General features: G+C 40.2%; 1 protein-coding gene across 6 annotated transcripts in view; it reads right to left on the bottom strand.

Moving 5' to 3' along the window:
• Nucleotides 1-22,230, bottom strand: part of NRIP1 (nuclear receptor interacting protein 1) — an 80,556-nt gene that overhangs the window by 26,393 nt on the left and 31,933 nt on the right. The window contains exons 3-4 of one of the 6 annotated variants that reach the window (XR_008746807.1): nt 11,284-11,439; nt 9,732-10,180 (exon numbers count right to left, since the gene is read on the bottom strand). The exons of 4 other annotated variants lie outside the window; for them this stretch is intronic. The gene's annotated coding sequence lies outside the window, so the exon portion shown is untranslated. Of the gene's footprint in view, nt 1-6,903; nt 8,579-9,731; nt 10,181-11,283; nt 11,440-22,230 lie in introns of those variants that run through there. One more of the 6 variants, XM_055801603.1, reaches the window with a different exon arrangement.

The following is a 22,230-nucleotide window of genomic DNA, read 5'->3' on the forward strand; positions in this document are numbered from 1 at the left end:
CACAACAAAATAACCTTCTGCGTCCAAACAGCAGGCTTAATTCTGCAAGTTCTTCACTTTTTTTTGAACATAATTTCTCCTCCTACTCCTCAAATCAGAGGGATTTGATTTACTGTGTCTACCTCTGATTTCAGTTTTATTGCAAGTCAAACTTAACCCTTCCTCCCACAGCCCCTTTGGTACCTCTCTAGTAAATCATGCAACCCAGAGCTTGCTTGCAGCACTTCTGAAGGTGAACAGTTTGGCTTACCAAGAATAACCTACTGGGATGCAAATTCCACTTGTCTTCTTTATATGCTGCCAGGTTTATGACAGAAAGTCTGTCTGAGCTTGACATTTGCAGGGAAACACTGCATGGCATAATTAGTATTGTAAAATATTTTATATTCCCGTAAATTCAGACTACAACCCCAAAGTGCTTACAAACTACAATAAAGATACAGGGATAACTAAGCAGAAAGGAAGGGCTGTAGGATAAAAGTCAGCGTAAGGAAGAAAAGCATCAATGGCAGGTGAAGACAGTGAAGCTATACAAGCTGCCTGGGACACTGTCTCACAAGTGTGAAGTCCCAAAGAGTAAGAAAAAGAAGGGCACAAACAAGGTGATGTAGGATACTGCACACTGTAGAAGGATACAAAAGCAATTTGCTTCATTCACATACAAAGCCAGAGATGAAATTCTAGGCAGCATGGTTCCTAAAACATCAGCTGTGTTTCTCTACCACTGTAGGAAGTATTTCCACTGAACTGCAATAAACATCATGTTACAATGCATATGGATGGCAAGTCAGAATCTTCAGAGGGTTACATTATTTTTACTGTGATCTTGACCAACGAAACAAGAGGGAGGACTGGAAGATCTAAAACATCTTGACTCTGTAATCTGTTGTTGAGAAAGGGGTGGGAGGGAGGGAGGAAGGGAGGGAGGGAGGAAAATCCTAACTTACTCCCTATGCACCATTCAGACTAAAAGCTCCACTTCTATTGGGGATGGGAGTAAGATTCCAAAATGAAAATTAGTAGATGAAACTATTCCTGTAATTCACTTCTACATATAAGAAGCAAAGTGTGCACTGAATGTAAATTATTTTTGTCAGCTACCCAGTAAGACATGACTGACTAAAGCACATGGAGTAACAGCCTCCTTTTTGCTAATACATCTGAACATAACATATTACTGAAAGCACCTTTCTCGTGTTTTCCATAAATTCTTGTATTCACCTTTAATTACTTTATTTTAAAGCAAATGGGTATTTTCCCAGAGCAAGCATGATCCACGCTCCTCACAGATATCAATCATGAGAAAGGTGATAGTATTTATGACAGTTTTCCTAATGCACATCCAAAAACCCCAAACTATTTGATAGGGATATGTAAGCAAAAACCTTTGCCACTCTAGGTACTATCACTAAAACCCCTCTTGTTAAACAGCCTCTTTGTTCGATTGGCAAATTTGATTACTAGTTTAATTTTTGCATAGTAAAGCTCATCCAGCCATTTTTAATTTCAGATTGGTTTGCACTCCATCATGACCAGCTAAATGCTACAAAAAACCCTTGACATTGTGACCTCATAAATCATGGAGAACAGAAGAAATGCTCTCAGGAGCAGAGAACTGTTGATAAGAGACTTTTTCCTCCGTTGACTGTACTCTGTCAGCTGTAACTATGTGCAAGAGTCCACACTTGCAAATTACACCAAACATGTATCTGAACTACCCTTCCATGAAATTATTTTCTTTGTTAAAGTGATAGTCACAGATAGAGAAGCTGAGAAGATGAAATTGTCTGATGTTGACCAAGCATCCAATTTTTTTTCAATGCAATATACAACCATCATTTAAAAACTCCGTAATTAAAAAAAAAAGTGATATACTCCACAACCAAGCGGCAGACAGTAGGCAACACTACTAACTATAGAAGGGATTTTCATAGACTATCCATCTTCTACAGGAATCTAGAAAAGAAAATCCCAAACTATTTTGGATTTGAGTGAACTAGAGAATTCAATACCATAAAAGCCCCCACTCACAAACTAATGACAAGTAAAAGGCATTTCAGTTACCAAAGACCTATTTCAATCTGACATCTAAATATCTGGTGTTAGATGGTTGCTGCTCTTTACAGACTGATCACAGTAATTTCACTCCTTTGTTGTTCACCAGGACCTCTCATTACATGCACTGTGCGGATCTAAACCACATTGGAGGCTACCAGGCACCACAAAAAAAAAAAAAGTTATTCCACCTCTGAACAAAACAGAATGCTTTACAAACATCAGTGAACGTTATCACAGCAGTCCTTTGGAATACTCCCACTTTACACATGAAGAACAGCAAGCACAGGGGAAGATTAAGCAAGTTGCCCACAGTCACATAAAGTCCATTTTCACAGCCAAGGAAGAAAGATTTTCTGAATCTCATTTTGGCCCTTTAATTACAAGACATTCTGTCTCCACAGTTTGGGGGTGGGGGGGTTCTGTTGTTGTTTGGTGGCTTGTTTGTTTGTTTCTACTAGTGAAGCAGAGCAACAGTTGAGTACACCAAACTTGAGGAAACAATGGGACTTACTGAAGGAATAGGACACCACAGTAAATGCCTTTATTTTCCAAAATAAGAAAAATTACCAGCACTGCCATCACGCTTAAGAGGAAATGTGTGTCAGTCAAGTACAGTCAATGTAGGTTTTCCCCTACACCTGCTCAAACAACTTTCTCTCCAAGAAAATCACCGTATCAGTACTGAGCTGAAAAGATGAATGATCAAAACCGTAATTCCACCAACTTTTCCTATTTCTCAGAGATCTGACATGCTAAAACAGTCCTCACGAGCCAGGCAAGCCCTATGTAGGTGACTGGAAGGACCACTGCACATCATTAGCAGGTAGTTTTGTAGCAGCAGGTCTTCCAATCCACTGACCACTTTCAGCACCTTTCCTAACCAAGAACAATAAAGTCCTTTTTATCCTGAAGCAAGGATCTTTCACAGTGAAGTACACATAAGCGTGTATACATGTCTAAGCACTTCCTTCTCAAACAGGTCCATTTTTATTTCCTTGCTTTAGAAAGCTGTCAAAATCTGCTTTTTACTAGTCCGATTCAGCTGCAATACATTCACAGCACTGGATCACTCGGGTGGGCTAGAACAGGGGCTGTGTTCATCCATATGCACACCAATGTATAAACACTCCAGAGGTCCATCCCAGAAGCAGAGTGATGAAGGAAAGGTGGCTGAAGCTTCAGCAGCAAGTGAATTCAGACGGGCAGCTTCGTCTGCATGTGCTGAACTGCTCCATGATGCCCAGGCTCTGGAACGCCAAATTACAGCAAGCCTGACTGAGCATCCTCTGCAAGTTGCACCAGTAACTAGAACTAAAGACTACAGAAACAAGGTTGCCTCCCATTTAAACAGAGCCAAAAAGCATAGGAAGAATATTCATCCCTTAATAACCAGCATTAGCATTTTCCCTGTTCAGTTCCCACAAACTCAAATTCCAACTTCAGAAACTGCAAGTTTCCAAATTGACCAACCTCAATAAATAATCTACTCCCTATACTTGTCCACTTGTAGCACCTGCAGATACCTGCCACACATGCCCTTTGTCAAAGTGAGAGAAAACAGATCAAAGTGGCTGCCACTGGCTTTACAAAACATCTAAGTCTGCGAGGAGGGGAAGTATCACAAACTTTCCAACTGCTAATAGTCAGTGACACTTCTTGTTGAAGTTCCAGAAGCGAAGATCCACGTAAAGGAAAAAAAGGTGTTTGGAACTTTTAACATGCCCCAGGTTTTTCAAATGGCTTCCAGAGAAAAGATTAGACAAAGATGTATTCATCTTGTCTACTCTAGGTCATTTACCACAATGGCAATAGGCAATCACGCTAGAACCAAGACCAGGTCCCAATTCTTTCTACAGTTTTACATCTTAAAAACACACAAAACCTTAGATGCAGATTTCCACTTTCTTATCCTACCACGCTCACCCCCTCAAGTAAGATTGATCACATTTTTACTAACAGCTTCATTTCAATCATTCAATCCCACACTGCTGCTGCAGATGCTTTGTCCAGTGATCAAGAAAAAGATGCCAAGTATTATTTCATCAAGGCCTTGTAAAATCCTCCCCCATCACCCCAACAGAGTTATCAGCAACACTTCTAATTTCCAGGGAAAGTTTACCAACACAATAGCCAAATAATTCCCTCCAGAGGTTTCGAAGCAGTCTCAGTTCAGTACACAAGGCCATTAATTACAAAAGTGCCGTTAGCATTAGCGGGAATCTGGTAGCTACAGCACTGGCAGAGTTAAGGCTACCTTCAGTATCTGCACGGAAAATCTATTTACTTAGAAGAAATTACGCAACACCTCAGCTTCCTCTTTTCTTTACTATGGTAAAGCATGGGAACAGCAGGAATGGGGGTGGCGATGGCGAACAGGCATTTCACAGTCTCAAGCAGGGCACAGCTATCTTTCAAAAATGGACCTAAGCTGGAATTTGCCTCTAAAATCTGCCCAAACTTATGATACGCTCAAGCACCAATGCTTACTTAAAACTTAATTATTTCCAGAGAAAAGGCAATGTTATACAGTTAACCAATGCTGGAATCAACTGCATACCTTCAGCGTGAAGTCAAAATGTTTTTTAAAACCTGATCAATTTGATTTCGTTGGGCTTTTGGTTTTGTTCCCCTCCCCACCCCACCCACCACTCCAATATATCAGTCCACTTCAGGCCAAGTTATATTCCAAAATTCTCATCAAGATTTTAGTGTTATCAGGCATGCTCATTCAATAAGGTGGCAGTAAAAGTTTCAATTCTGCAAAACATTCTTCTATTGCTCATTAAAAAACAAAACAAAACCAAAGAGAAAAATCACATGCTACCCAAGCTGATATATTCCATGGCACTAGGAAAATGGAGATATCAAAGAAAACATACTCATCACTCCTCTTTTAACTACGCTCTAAAGAGTCTACCTCGTTTCTGTACTGAGACACTAATAATTGACAAAAAAAACAAACAAAGAAACAAACGAACCCCCACACAACTCCCAGAACTTGCTCTACTCAAAAGAGGAATTATAGAAAGTCTCAAAGCAGTCACAGCAATCTTGACTGGTAAAATGTTTTCAAGGACTTGGATTTAATCATGTCATTTTCTTTTCCTCTAAGCATTTATTTAAAGTCATAGGTTGAATTATTTATGAACAAAAGTTAATTGCATTGAAATGCAGTATTGCCCTGTATTTACCTAGCACCTTCTTCAGAACTCTAACTGCCTGCCACTAACCAGTTAAAATCTACAAGAAGTCAGTACAGAATCTAAGATAACATTTAACCATTTCTGCCATATTACTGCAGTTAACTTCCAAAATCTTGTTAAACACTGTGAATTCCCTTCATCTTGTGATCTGCTGTGTAAACTGTACAACTGTTTTTACCGACTCTTATCATTACAACACTTGTTTCTATTTAAAAAAAAATAATATATATATCCAGGGTAAGAATAGCTCACTCACAAAATAATTCCTTTGAATAATTAAGTTTTGACTCCTTAGTTGTAATTAATCAATATTTGAGTAGTCACATCACAGAGCTTCCCTATCCAAGGTTCTTCGAAATTTTCTTAACTGTCACAGGATCTCGAAGATCAGCGACTTGCATGCATAAGGCTGCATTCACACTCTTTGCAAGGTGTAAAATGTAAGCTCAAGGGTACACTCATATAAATATACTGCACATCTATAAAGTGTTAATCTTAAGTCGGCAAGGCCATATGACAGAAGTAACTATTATAGTGCATGACTGCTCCTCAGCATTTTCCAAGTCCCCCATTTCCTTAAAGCAACTCACTCCCTTGTCACCTGCCACGACAAAGAGTAGAGAGAGGATTTCACAAATACCTCTGTGGCTTGCGCATGGTGATAACACACCAGGAAAGATGGATTTTCATTTTCTCATCAAGTTATTAGATTAGGTTTACATGCAGGTTTAAATGCCCAGGAGGAGTCTGCCACCTGTCCTAAACTTAATTAGTCAGGAATGTCTGCATGACAAGAGCAGATACTTCAGATGTTTTAGACTGACCACAAGCAAACATCCAAATAATCACCAACACAACTTCAGTGATGCCAAGAACGAAGCACTAAGCACAGCTCTCTGTGAAACAGCCCGAGTTTTATTAATGGAGTGCTTCATACTTCCCAAACACACAGCTCGCATTAGCGGAGCACCTATAAAACCAGAGAATCAACTGTGTAAAGTCTGCAACTGAGTTAAGGAAATGAAGAGCACCAGCTTCCTCATGAAAATACGGGTGCATATTTACACATTATTTGGGGGGAAAGATGAAGGCTCAAATCCTGTAAGGCTTTTTCCTCAGCTTTGTTCTTGTTCTGTTTACCATAGCACCACATGTAAGATTTTCGTATTTTCATACATCCCCCCCCCTCCCCCCTCCCCATTCATGCAGAACCCAGTGCAGCAGATTTAGGGGAAAAAACCACACTTCCATTTAAAAAGGCAAACACATCCATGTTCAAGTATATTTCACATTTATCATCTTGCTAAAAGCTAAACAAACCCCCCTTTAAAACGTTAATTAGAATTTTATCTGTGTAGGTACTTAACAACTACTGACACAGATGGGAGCAAGTGAATACAATACAGAGAATTCAGTTATCCATCTCCTTACGTTGCCATTGGCACATAAATTTGTCTCATTAGCAGGGGCTACTTAGTTCGTTGTAGTAAACAAAGCTGCCGATACGGCAGCCTCGCATACTTTTCATTCATTCACACATTTTTCTTTATAGACTTCTAGCATGTGCCATAGAAGAGCCGAATGTTAAAACATTCTTGGAGTGTCACAATATGTAATACAATAAAACAGATTACAACCATACCTTTCTTTCACAGCAGTGGTGCCAAGCACAGGTACACTGTAGCAATCAATTTGTTCTGCAGACAGTAAGGCTTTCATAGAATACTAATGCAAAATCTCTTTTCTTTCTCCTTCGACTTGACTCCCCAATGCCCAGGTCCCGACCAATACAAGGAGGAGGGCAGAATGTCTTCTGCTGAGATAACCACAACTACTAATCAAGTATATGTGTACAAGGGCACAGGATTAAACCTCCACCAGGCTTGACTCGGGCACTGAGAGCAGCTAAACACATGCACAGCAAGGTCAGAATTAAACACGTACACACGCACGCGCATCTACTTGAGTGAACTAATTTATCACACTTTACCACTGACGGTTTTTTACCTCAGGGGAGTAAAATTATATCCTGGTGAACTGACGATGTTCAGACACAACAGCTTCCAACAACAAATCAGATCTCACAGAAATGGGAACCGTGCTCCTAGGTGAACACTCCTCTCCCGGCTTCACAGGCTGTTTCAGAAACTCGGCGTGTGTCTGTAGGGGTGTGCATGTGTCTGTACACACATGTGTGTACCTGCACACATACGCACACATGCACGCGTGCAAGATGCACCATTAGGCATCGACTAAACAGGAACGACAGCATTAAAGTTCAAAAACAGGCAATAACTCCCTTTGAAAGAGTTTTCTTTTTGATTACATTTATCTTTACCTCTTAACATAATCAATCTATCAAGTCTAATTACAGAAGAAAGCATTTTATTATTGTCTAACATAGCAAATGTCAAACAAGCTGTTCATTTACCTTGAAGTTTATTAGCATAGAAATGCAACATGAAGATGCTCTCAAAATATTGTCACTTGTATTCAAAACATTTTCAAAAACCCACTTAGCAGGTTTTTATTGCCTGGCATCGCTGGATACTGTATTAGTTCTTGAAATAGGCATGGCATTATCTTAACTGTATTGCCCTTGAGCTAATACAAGACTTTTTCTTTAAACATTCAATTTAGATTCAACTTTTCTTCTCAGTTGTCTTTATTTAAGCACTTTTCCCACATTCCAGGCAGCCGCACACATGTGGATACATGTGTTTTCATAAGGGTTCACACACGTGCATTTCAAGTAGGAATGAAATGTGAAATTCTGAATTTGAAAAGCAGGGATTTTTCCTCCTCCTTAAGTTCTGCTCTGTCATGCACCTTCATGGCATTTTCCTTACAGCACATGCAGATGTACATTTTCCAAAAACATCGAGATGAACCCTATAAATTATCATCGGTGGGGTTTTAACACCACCGCTTTTGCACGTGATCTGTACCGAGAAGAAAACACTGTACAAATTCTCCCCAAAATAACCCCAAAAATAACGTTTGGCACTTTACTTAGAATAAATTAGCAAAATATTTTTGAAATACCAGTGGCTTTGCACAGACACCAGGAAAAAGCAGCATTAATCAATACTGATGAGTTTGTCCTTGACATACTGACCGTGTCATCGGGCTATTGTCATGTGATATCATGTCATTTCCCCACCTGGCTCATGACCTTGTCCTTTAAATGACCCAAAGCTTCCCTCAAGTAGCAGGAGGCCCCTCCCCGCTGTCTCAGCAAGGTCGAACGGGTCAGCGTGTCCTCATCTATAATCCACCACCATTTGTCAGCAGGGAGGCTGGAGGAGGCAGGCTTGCTACAAGGGGAGAATGCCCAATTAGGCAGCTGTCACACAAAGCATAGGCTGCAAAATTATCCCCTGTCAAAAGAAAGAGCAGCTGCGGGTGCCAATTACAGCAACCTTTCAACCCTTTAGGTACTGGAAACTACACAGAAGTAAATGAAGTACAATTAGTGATAACAAATCGATGAATTAGGACAGTAAATTAGAAATTACTAGCAGGTGAGCTTAGGTCTCCCATAATATTAAGGGCACAGCACACCCCAGGCAAGGGCAGGAACATACAGATTTCACAGAGCACATCAGTTTCATCCTATCCATCTTTCTTGCATGGAGCCCGTTTCACTCCACCGTTTTCTTCTCACAAGCCTCATCCAAGCCAGATAGTGCAGGGAAAGGAAAAGCAGCAACCCAAAGAAGAAAGAAGTTGTAGCGCATGATCTTCCCTCTTTATGCTGGCAAATGCAGTTTCCTTCTTAGAAGGAGTCCTCCGGGCCAGCACAATCTCCCTCTTAGTTAGCATACTCCATTTCAGCCTGACATTTGACATTTGCTGGCCTCATGTTCCAGCTGAACAAGATTTACCCCAGGAAAAAAAAAAAAAAAAAAAACCAACGAACAAAACAAGAGCAAAAACAACAATGTGATAAACTCTCAGTAAATTTTACGTCATTTACACTTGAAAACTTAAATCCCATGTAAGTGCTAGACTTTTGATTAGAGGGGGAAGACTTAATTCTCCGCATTTCAGTTCTCTGATGCATCATGCAGTACTATCTCCGGGCATACAGAGCCCTAAGTTTGCCAGTAAAGTTTCTGTTCAGTGCGCTATTTTTGGCCTTTTTTCCCCTTGGTAAACAATTTCCAAATATTTTTTTGCTCCTCACTATTTTCTTAAGCATCCAACCTGGAAAGTTACTGTGTGCTGGAATCACAGGGCACATCCCACAGATCCCGGTAAATCTGGCTTCTCCAGCAGGCCAGGCTGGACCCCACAGCAGGAGTGACCAAAGCCCAAGGGTGAGGCACCTCACCAGCCCCCAGGCATTTACAGACCAAGGAGTCTAGAAAACCAAGTAAGGAGGAAAAAAAAGCCAAAACAAACACCAAAAAAAAGGATAAGATTAAAAGGATGGATAATTAACATACAACCACCTCAGACCATGGGTAAGAGATGCACCAATGCCTTTAATATTTAGGTGCTCTGAGTCTAAGAAACAAACAAATCTGAGGAACAAAATTCACATTCCAAGACACCATCTCCTCTTTCCAGCCAGCTCGCAATCATTTCAAACTAAGCAAAGTTGCCATTTATCTTGTCAATTCTCTCCTTTCGTTCCCCATTCCCTAATCTGAAATCCACCTTCTTTATATTCTTATTTATGCCTTGCAACCACATTGAGTACTGAGGACAGTTGTCCAGATTTCTCCCAGCAGCAGTTCTGAAATAGTACCTCTATACTTGCACCGTAATTCATACATGTACTCACACATACACACATATTTATGCTAATACAGTCACCAAAATATGAAATGTGGTGGAAATTCAGTCACTGATCTCCAAGAAGCAATTTCCTGTGGCTATGTCTTGATCTCTAGCCAGCGCAGAATATTTCACTGTTCAAAAAAAAAGAAACAGTAATACTCTTGGTTTCATAACTCTGATAAGGGAAAGCATAATACAACCCTAACTATAAACAGACATTAAAATGTTCATTTAACAGCAGTTGCAATAATGCTCATCAAGTTTGATATTTTCTTTGGAGTAGCATATGGAAACCGTAGAGTACTGAAAGAGTTAATGTGTTTAGAATTCAGTTTCCATCATACTTGGGTGACTATCTCTTTAAATAATTTAAATCCTCTCCATCAACTACAAAGCTGTTTTGAAGCCATTTAGCTTTGTTCTTTACATGTGTTCTAATTAAGAAATGACCTTGTCATCACACACACCAGAAATCCTGGATTATTTCCTGCAGCAAAAATCTACGAAGCCAAAAAAAAAAAAAAAAAAACAAACCACGACGAAAAGAAAAAAATACACTTCTTCCTTTAGTGAGGAGCTGAGGAAGTTGTTGGTTGGCTGAATGCTGAAGCAGTTTCACCGCATAATTTTTGTGTGTGTGTGTTGTTGAATGTCACAGGGCGGGTTAGCGTGACCTTGAGCTGCATCAGCAGCACAGCAAGGGTCGAGATGCCTGCAGGCGCCCTTGTACTGGATTTGCAAGACAAAAACCTTCAAACTGGCTGAAGGACATCTTAAATCTCTTCAAAGGTTTTCCGAACTAATCTGGGCTGCTCTTAGCCGGATCTGTGCCAGTGTGAGAGGCAAAATTAAAAACAAGGTCTTTGACAGGATGTTGTCTCCTCTTAACCCTTCCCATGCAGGAGGCAGTGCATCGCAGCGCTCAGGGGATACTTTAATAAGCCACAGAGAGGAGCACGGTTCATTCTTTCATAACGCAATTATGTAAGCGATCATCTACCAGGAACGGTGCTGTTATTAATACCGAACACTCAGCCAGCTCTCCACGCCGCCATCCCCATCCCTGTCCTGCACCCAGGTGGTGTCCGGCTGGCTGTGAGCACTGCAGTGACACCCCTGCGCCCGCAGGGCTGCGGTGGGACAGAGGGGTGCCTGGCGGCGCCCCATGCTCCCAGACCCTCCACAGATACCCCGGGTGAAGATCATTTTTCCGAGTGAAAGCGGTAGCACCTACCACGGCATGTTGTGTGTGAAGCCAAGACAGGTAAGAGGAGGAGGAAGGTCAGGAACATGCACAGGGCTGCTCTGGCAGGCATCGGGCACGTTTTATGAGAAGAAATTAAAAAGTGTCCACTCCTCGTCTTAACCTGTGATTTCCTTCTCAGTCATCCTGAGCCAAGAAGGAAGTAGAGGAAGGGATATTAATATGCAACAGGCCTACCAAAGAGTTTGAGAGCATGACTGTACGCACTGGCGAAAAACAAATAAATAAATTCATCGCCCAGCCTGGCTGCTTTTGACTGCTCATCATCTGACAAGTGGCACAGAGGCTTTCTAAAAACTTGAGCAAGCACGTAGAGACAACCTCTAGGAAAGGCCCTAGAACACATGGTTACTCTATGAAACCACAAGTTTACCCAATGGATTTGGCAGCATTAATAGAATGCAACTATCAGTGCATCAAAGGGACGGCCACTTTCTTCAGAAACTTATTTGTGCACAGAACCTCCAGCTCCACTAAGTTTGCCAGCCAGGAGCAGCCTTCGGTACACTCAGTTAGAAAGTATCATGGATTCCCACGCGTGAGAGTGGAGAAAAACCATCGCCACCATCTCCTTATCGGTTTTAGTGGTCATGTTACTGGTCCGATTAAACTACCAGAATTCCAGGAAAAAAAAAAATACCACCAAATGGGTTAAAATAACCTTAGCTTAATCAACAGCAGCCAGCATTGCACTTCGGAACTGTCTTTACTATTTCTAGGATATCAGCCAGGCAAGTCCTTGAGGAGAAGGGGAAGAAGCAGCCACTCATACCAGCAGAGGGTGTTGTGATTCTTCTCTGGTTGAGCACTGAGGGCTTGTTTAGTCTGGTTTTGTGCAGTCATTTTTTTAAGTACTATAGTCTATTAGACACGAACAGCACACATTTAAGTTTACTGGAGAAGGACACGGCTTTGGCAGTTATGTCACAATTGCTATAACACTACCCTTCACCTCCGACTACAACAGATTCACTCCTCACTCCCAAGAACCATGGCTCTTCTCCCAAAATACCCTCCTTCTTAGGAGGCTTTAACAATTTTGTTAAGTTTTCAGTAATACTGATGGTGCCTTCTGTATTAGCAGAGGAGGAACTCACACCACAGAGCTGCTTTTCCACAGACTCACCAAGGTTTACAAAATATTTGTTATGCTTGGACAGAGGGCCACAGCATTCCTGCAGCACCGGGATGTCAGAACAATCCCTGGGGTTACTCAGAGAGGTCTCAAGGCTTGCTCTGCCCTAGGGACCTGGCTGGCCTCTGCTCTGCAGCTGTAGGGCAGTGGGAGGCTGGAGGTGGCACAACCTCGTGTGCCATCACCACCACCTCAGGGCCTCTGGCAAATGGAGATTGAGCAGATCCACACATGTGAGTTCATTGATCTCTGCATAAATGTGGCCTTTTTGTGGCCTTTGAATGACAGGACACCACATAGGCCGCCAACTGTGGTTTAAATAAAAAAAAGTTTGGTCATTTAGCCTATTACACAATTTTGCAGTACTGGGTCCTACACTGTGTTTCCTAGAAAACACTCTGAGTTCACCCCAGAGTTACCAGGAAGAGGGATTAGGAGAGACCAGTTTAAGAAGTTCACATTGTAACATGTTAGCCTAGCAGAAAATACTGAGAAGTATTTTCACAGTATGCACAGCTGACCATGATGCCACATCCGCGGTTTCTTAAGTTTATCCAACATCTAATGTGACAAAAATATACTGTGGGTTTTCCAAACATCAAGTGTTGTGAAAACTCCAAAAACAAAAACAAAGAACTCATATTGCAATGTTGCAGCTGAGCAGGGAGATTTAAAGACACAACAAAAGCTTTCAAGCCAGGTAGTCATTGCTGCCAAGTATGGGACACATCGCGTGGGCCTGCCAAAAGTAGAAGCCAAAAACCAAAAACACAAATTAGCAGCTTTCTTCCAGAGTCACAACAGTCCAGCGAAAACTTTCCAAATCAGGCTGTCCTAAGAATGTCAGGCAGAAGCAGGGAGGGCAGTTCTGCAGCACCTAGCCATGACTTGGAACCTAGAGCAGCAACCTGCGTCCCATACGCTCAAAATACAGCCACTGTGTCACATCTGTTAGGTCAGCCAGTCATTCATTTCTAACCGTCTGATAGAAACGGTCTTTGCAGCTACCATTTCTCATGGCCAGCAAGCGCACAGAAGCAGCGCTCCCACTTGGCTCCCTGCACAGACGTGCTCACGCAAGCACGTGTGAGCCCTGTAAGACAGGACCAGCATTTTACAACACAAGCACAGACTGTCTGTCTGCACAACCTTATTTCTGCCATTTTCTTACTGCTGATTCTGACCATACAATGTTAATGTTCTTTAAGCATAAAGCAGTTATTTCATACACAGCGCACTTCTGCACAGGGAAATAAAAAAAAAAAAAAAGAGGAGCGAGATGGTGGAATTTAATGTATTCTCTTCCCACCTAGACCCCATTATTAAATAAAACCGTACCTGTTAAAGCAAAAACACTATTGACTAAACATTCTCTTGGGAGTAAACATGGATACTCCCATCAGTACTGGTACTAACAAGGAACAGCTGAAAAACTGTCCTGTGCCCACATCACCCAATGTTGCTGACCTTACTTCCCAGCAGCATCCAAAGCAGCCCTTGGTCTAGAACCACACATGGGACTTTCCTACAGAGATGAGCTGTAAATTATGCTTCTCATTATTATTAAGTTCTGTTACACTATTTATGAGCTAGCTATAGCGTAAAGCAACGACAATTTTTTTAAGTGCAAATTAGGTAAGGGGGGTACTTGACTAAAGAGAAAATTTGATAAATTGCTCTTCATAGTGCTAACAGACGAATGTATTAGCACTAATATAGTAAAAGCGTGTTTTCATGAAAAAGAAAGCATCACCAGATACAAACTAAGTACTGAAATAACAGCTAAAGCATTAGCACAGATAAATCTTAGAATGGTTATACAGAAAACCACACCAAAATGAAAATACTATTATGAAACATTAGGTGCATCTGCTTAATTGTCTGTACGAATTCTACCCATCTAAACTAAAGTCACAGAAATTAGAAGTAAAGAAAAGGCAGAGAGGCCTTATTATTAGCGTAGTAGTTTCAAGTATACTTAATATAGCTAGCGGTCTTATACTAGCATGTAATATACTACTTATACTAGTATGAAATACTGGTTTCTTATACTAATATAAGTAGTGTATTATAATTGCTGCTTAATAGTAACAGTTAAAGGGCAAGAAGTAGTGAATAATGTAGGTAAATGATCAAATACAGTGTTTCTTCTCCATGGGGGAGAGGGGCAAGAAGAAGGCTTAATAGATTATCAGTGTTTTTACAGTTAGAAAGGAAATAACCTTATTCTACCGAGATCTCAGTTAATACCCAGGCATCTTCTGCACTTCGCTAGTAAAACCAGATGTTTAATTTAGGTCTCCCAACAACTCTTGAACACTCACAGCAACAATCCTCTGCAAATATTTTGTCGAAAGGGGTAACTTCCAAAGCTGGGGACACCTCTCCACAAGATGCACCTCCAAAAAGCAAGGCTGACTACTTGCACAGATAGCAGCACTCTTCTTTTTTTGGGGGGGGAGGAGGGGGTCATTTCCTGCTTCAGGCATCTAAGATACCCATCTAAGGACATTATCAACACTTCATATTACATACACTCATGAGTACAGTTTATTCTACTATTTAACTTGTGTCCTGATCACAAATTACATGAGCATTCGCAGAAGAAAAAGGGCTGTATCCAGGTTTAAGATTAAGTGTGTTTTGCTGAATCAGGGCCCTGAACCTTACTGCAGGTTTTTCTCATTGCTGTGCCAGTTTATTTTATTCAGTACAAAGCCACCAACAACCTTTGAGTTCTTCTGCTCAAGGTCATTTTTAACATTCACAAGCACAGCTTTTTGGCTGTCTGCAGAAGAGAGAATTTTTTAAAGTGCATTTCAGAGCGAAGTAATGTCTGGAAACATCTTTACATGGTGAAAAACATCCTTTAAAGCTGCCTTAATCAGTTGTCTCTTAATAATTCTACATGGTTACCTTTATTACCATGGCTCTAACTTAGCCTTCAATCTCTGCAGCCACCCATATCTGGAAGGTATAAACATGATGTAACAAAAATAAAAATCAGTTTCAACTCCAGCAATCTCCAAGTCTAAGCCACAGCTCGCACTCTTAGCCTTTGAAGACATCCAGCATAGTCAGGTCCTTGAGCTCCTTCCCCTGCTCTGCCAGACACAATCTTTTCCACATTTGTACTTAAAAGGGGGGTGTGGTGGGGAGCTAATTACATTCAACAATAATTTGCAATATTAAAAAAAAAATCCACAAGTTGGTTTATATTATGTTTTGTAAAGTTAAAGAAGATTCCGTATTCCTCTCTTTTATTACACCAACCAACCTCCTTAGGCTTCTGTATCACTTAATCCTTATAATTAAGGATGTGGGATTGAGGAGGCAAAAGTAAGCACTGATTTTACACCTTTTATTGTGCTGTATTAATTATTAATAATATTTTGTCAGCATTTGATTGCTGAAGAAATATCACAAGCCTGGGCAAAACAAAAAATCAACACTTTTTTGGTTTTTTTTAAACAAATACATTGGTCTCTGTATCATCACAGAAATATTACTTTGCCAATATTCACCTTCAAATACTCTTGTTTAGAGTACTTAGAGTACTTTCTATTGTCTTTGGAAATCTCAGGTATCATTACACAGCAATACTGATTACAGAAAATATAGCTAGTTATGGAAAGTGAAAAACTGGAAGTGTCTAGCAGGCAAGCATCTTTTGTATACATGCACTTTATTTCCACGTGTGCACTTGTGTTAGACATGCATACCTTATCCTGGTACCCCAGGCCATTTTGAGAAGAGAGTAAGAAGCTGACAACCAGATATGCCCAAGAGAAGCATGAATTACACTTGCACGGTTCCAGCAATGATCACACTGTAATAGCCTTGCCATGTGTCCAACAAAATAGCTGCAGCCAACAGTAGTCAGCAGTGATTCCCGGTTATCAAGGCTGTTTGGGTCCTCAGTTGCCAACTGCATTTCCTCCTCCCAAACACGCTTTGGTTTATCTTCAGTGATACTAATTGCTAGATCATACAGTGACTCAAACCCCTCCTGTTCTTCAGCCAGAGTGTCAGAAACCCACCTACCACATGCATTCTCTTACTGTTTTGTTATTTCACTTCACAGCATTCTTTAGGATTGCAGGTGCTTTGCCTTATACTCAAGCCAGGGATTTCCACTTTACTGCTGTATATCCTAGTTTGCAACATATTAGGCTCCCCTTTCTTTTTTCAACCTTAGAAATCCAAATGTTTATGAATCTCTAGTACCTTTGGAAGTTTTAGACCTCATATCTCCTACCATGTAACTCGGAAGCGGTATTACATCTCCATTAAAGTCAACAGAAACTTTAGTAAGAGCAAATGAGATTTATCCTGTTCCTAGTCAAAGCCAGGGCCGTAAGCCTAGGTATGGGCCAAGTCATCAGAAGAAGCAATGCTTTTAAATTAAAAAAAACAAAAAACAAAAAAAAACAAAACAAAAAAAAAAAACAACAAGGGAAATAAAAGTTCTTAAGCAATTATCCTGAACCATTCTCTTCCCTTTCTATGAAAGGTTAGATAGATCCTTTTAGAAACAAAGCCTCTCATTTCTCTTGTAGTAAACAAACTCTCAGCCCAAACACACTGCTTTTATAAAATGAATGTACAACACCTCCATACCCATAACCATTTTTTAAGCTACAGCAGATCTTGCCAAACTCCTGGGTTAGGAAAATATGGAGCACACTAAAATTGTTCTGCTTTTTCAGAAGACACATTAAGTTTGTAATTAGTGCACACCACAAAACATAACTCCAGTTTCTCAAAGTGTGAAACGGTCCGTTCAAGTTTGTCTAATTCTTGATGATTTAGCAGTAGTACAAATATCCCCACCACGACTCTTCAGGTTGATTGATTTAGAGAATCAGAAATATGAAGCTTTCACAAGTTTTATAAATGCATCCTAAGATTTCAAAACATTTACAAAACCTTTGCACTTTTCACTTACTTTCATTTATGGATGACTAACAGCATGTGTGTGTGCGCCAAACACAGACATGAAATGCATTCTTCAGAAGGCATAAATCTACATAAAACCACAGATTTGCTAAATTAAAATACCTTGAGAACCATTATTTTCCTCAAACAAAACCAAAAAGCAACTTACAATTAACTTCTTCAGCTTTCCAAACTTACATTAACATCACAAAAAATGATTTCAGCTACTAGAAATGTATATAACATCCATAATCATGAAAAATAACATTATTCCATTATTTCACCTTCCCTGCTGTACAAGTGAACGACTACTGAGAAAGCGCAGATAAGCAGAAATGCAATATTGGGAAAAAGCAAACCGAGTAGCAATTTCAAAAAGATAAAGGAGGTGGAATGTTTTGGTTGCTACTCTAAATATAATTTACATCCTTTATAAAAGTTGTATACATAAATATCAGATGGCCTTCTACAGGTGTTTCAACTTTCAGTGCATAATGTATCCGCCATATTAGGGAGAGAAATGACATAAAACCTTAAACCCTTCCTCCTCCCAGTGTTCTGCATATGATCATTAACAAGCATCAATTAAAGCATCACCAATCAACAAAGCATTGACCACTGAAAAAAATAAAAGGACCCAATTTATTTGGTCACAAGAGCAAAATTAACATTATAGCACCCACCCAAAAGCGTAAGATAACTGACAGATCACACAACTGTACGCAGAGTTGACCTACACAGATGGTTCCACGTCGTGTATCCCAACATTATCGAAAGGATCTCCCATGCCCATGAAGCAGCCTTCTCTGCTCTGTTGCATTCACCATCAGAATGTAAAGAACAGATGAGAAATACCTGTGCAAAGAACCTTGTGGAAAATTTCCTTCCCTTAATTCTCTTCTTATGTATGAGGTTTTCCACAGCAGGCGCAGTTTGGCTCTGGAATATTCATGCTCACTACCACCCAACATCAAGGTTCATTTCTCCGTGAAAGAGTCTCCGAAGGATAATAAAGTAAAAGCCTGAACACTTGCAAGCAGCATGTAATAATGCAGAGAAGCAGTAAAGATTACTCCCGCCCTAAGCAAAGGGAATAAATAGATAATAATGGAAAAGAAACTACTAAGATCCTCCAAAAGCCTCTACTCAAGAACAGAAAAAGAACCTGGTCTTTAAACATAACCACCAACGCCTCATTTACGTGTCTTTCAAGGCAAGCAGAGTCAGGAACTCATATAAAACTTTTCTTCTTTTTTTTTTTTTTTTTTTTTTTTTGGGCAATCCAAACCATAATGCCCCAGCTGCAACTTGCTGGCCATATCCAATCCACTGTAATGATTTACCTGCCCAGCCCCCCACTCCTTGCTGTCCTCCCCAATAACTAATTAGATATAGGAAGGAAGCTGGCAAGGGCCAGGGGAATTCTCTCACACCTGATTTCCCATCGCTATGTTTCATAAAAACCTGCAGCCTCCTCTCTATCAAAAAACCAAAATTATCCAGGAGTGATGGTGCTCACATAACTGTCATACGCGTGTTAACAGACAGAAATTTTGCTCCGTGTCTGTAGTATGACTAGTCCTGTGTCAGCAAGACTGCATATTACCCATATGTTCCTGTTACAACACATACATGCTGCATCCCCAGTCTTCTGCAGCCCAGACCCTCTCCTGGAGAGGTTGGGCACTAGTTCTCCAAATCAACAGGTTTCACACCAATCCAGGCAACAAATGCCTTGAAACCAGGATGAGTTTCTTCCTTCCAAAACATGCACAGTTCACTGAGGAAGGTTCTCCATGCTCACCGAGTAACATTTAACTGTAAATTGAGAGTGATTGCTAGCTGCCACCACAACTCGATCAGGGCATGCATACTAATGCTCTTGGACTGCTGCCACATTATCCATACATGTTTTATTATAGCTCATCTCCTTAATGTGAGAGACATTTATCTTTGATTCTTTCAAAACGAGAAAGGAAAAAAAAATCCACCCTGATACCATAGAACTGGTTTTAGACAGTCCAGACTATTTAAACTGGGTCACTGTAAGCTCTTCAAGCAGATGTTTCTTTGTCATCAAATACGAGTAACAGGACTGAGTTATTCTGTGCCTTATTAACAAACTTTTCTGAAATGTAAGGGTTAGAATTTCTAGTAACAATCAGGTAAGCTTCTAGGCACAGCTTTTTCCATTTATCAGCAGGAGGTTCCAAAAATAAATATAAGGAAAATCATTTTGCCTATGGAATCATACTCTCTATTTTACTGAACCTTATAAACAAGCACGTAGATTGGTAAGTACAAGGACAATAGTGATTGAATCTAAGCAGAAGAAATCTAATCACAGGACTATTAGTCATGAGATGTGTGTGTATGACAGATGGATGACAGTACAAACACAAAACTTGCAAAACTGAGTCCACAAACTCAAGAGCAGATGAATGATGACGACTAACAAAAGTGAAAAAAAAAAAAAAAAATACATTTCACAGACACCAGCCAACCATCCTCAGAAATACAAAGAACTTCCCATTTCTTAGGTAGATAGTAAAATCAAGGAATGCAAATGAATGAGAAAAAGCATTGTTTCAAGAACCATGAAGGCGCACTGGTATATGGTTTTGCAACAAAGCTACTAGAATGTATTCTGTTATTTTAAAAAAATAAAACAACCCCTTTCCAATAGGGTTTTTTTGGGATGAACTGTATGAGATGTCCCACAAGAACATAATTCATTTTAGAAAGCTGAGTATCAGTGGTGTAGGCGAAACAAAACAAAACAAAAAAAAAATAAAACCCCTAAACACCCAACCAAAAGGTATACTTAAAATTAACTTGAATGATTACTCAAAAATTTACCATCCCACATGGAAACAGGATTTACTAGTCTTTCATAATGGTAAACAACACATACAAAATTGTTTAATCCAAAAACAACTTTCCACTTCTGTTTGAAACAGGAACTAAATCTAATAAAATGCTTTCAATTTAAATGGCTTCTAAAGTCACACTTTCTTACAACCACTAACATGACTTATACATGTCACACTGTCATTTACCAACACAGAAACACCGGTTATGTTACACACGTTATATAGACCACATACAAGAAAAATGGCAGGAAAGGGCCAAAACCTCTGACTAGTTTCCTTCTGTACTTAGGGTTGAGCTTCTCCATCACAGCAGTTAAGGCTTCAGTTTCTAAGTAGTAGTTTTCAGAAGTTCACTAAAAGCACAATACAAACCTGGACATGGGTTTGAGCTCTGGTTTCTGGGTCTATCACCACATGGCAGAAATGGGCGAGCTCTTTTACAAGCTGCCCATAGCATTTACGCTCTCCTATTTGTTGCCAAAAAAAAAAAAGTAGATAGGACAAAGCATCCCCATGCTCTCTTTAAACACAGTTCAGAAGTTTTAACAAGTAATACTGAACTTGATCATGTCCCCATAAGAGATTTTTTTCCTTTAGTCAGATGTAACACATCATAACCGTTAGTTTCGTGCATGTACAGAAAACCACTAAGCAGGCAGTCTCCTACCGCACACTCTCAAAATAAGACTCATTTTAAGAAAAAAAGTTCTCAGCAGTGCAAAGCTTGATGCATGTATGATGGCTTTACATGGAGAAAGATGCAAAAGTTTTTAGTTATTTCTAACAGTGACGTCCTTCAGCCAGAGCACTCCTGTTGCCCTGTGTGATGTCTGTGACAGAGCCAGGGAGGGCAGGAGGCTGAACACCGCTGTTCCCTGGAGAAGGGAGGGGTTGTTCCCTGGCGAGGGAAGCTACGCCAGATGATGGAAGCTGCTTCCCACAGAGGCTGGCAGGCAAGAGGTCAGACATGAGGTCTGCTGGTCCACCCCTCCAGAGCAGCTACCAGCACAGCTGAGCACCTGGTTTCTGCTTTTGTAACCCTCTTCTCTTGGAACAGCCAAAGAGAAAAGCAGAAACCAAACTCCAGAGTTTGTTTTCCATCACATTCTATCTTGCCCAACAAAGCTTTTGCAATGGGCATACATAGTTGCAAATCCTCTGATGAAACTCCAATTTTGCCACACCACACTTGGCTTTTCATCACCAAGTTCCATGTCTCCCGCTCCATCCCTGTCGCCCCCCCAGTTTCTGGAAAAGTTTGCTCTGGGAGAAGGTATGAGAGGGAGTATATTTTAAATAATCTACACTAAAAAAAAAAAGTAATAAAAATGTGAAGGATACAGCTGTTGCAGGCAAAGAAAAGAAAAATTGTTGATTCTCATTTTTGATCCAAATAAGGATAGAGATGTCGATTACAAAAGAAGAAAGTGATAAACGGCCTCAGACATTTGTAATGAAGAGGTTAAAGGATCAGGTTGATTTCTCATCAGGAAAGAAAATATTTTGGGGTGACTCAGAGGTTTTCAACATTACATAAAGCAACCGATTGAAAATACAAGTAAATAGATAGGTCCTGCAGCAAGTACTTAATGCTAAGGGTGGTGGCATAAACTACTACAGGTGGTGACTGAAGCAGAAAGTTTAAATGAGTTCCAGAAAGCCCAAAATTACTTTCCAAGTTAATGATGGAACAGCAACTTCAAAAACAGTCACTTTGCCTTTTGTTCATGCAAGGTAAGTCTTGTAATATTACATGCCATCATTTTAGTGTATCTTTTAGGTCTTTAATATTGTACGCCATTTGCCTTCATTAAAAAAGTAGGCTGTACATCCATTTTATTAAAATGCTACAATGATTAATCTCAAAAAGGGAAAACTGACACCATACCAAATGTGCAGCACTCATGTATGAATTGGACCAGCCTTCCCGAAAATCACTTTTTATATGGACTCAGGGAACCCCAAGCTTCA

Source organism: Falco peregrinus, chromosome 4 (assembly GCF_023634155.1).
Source record: "Falco peregrinus isolate bFalPer1 chromosome 4, bFalPer1.pri, whole genome shotgun sequence".
Classification (NCBI taxonomy): Eukaryota; Metazoa; Chordata; class Aves; order Falconiformes; family Falconidae; genus Falco; species Falco peregrinus.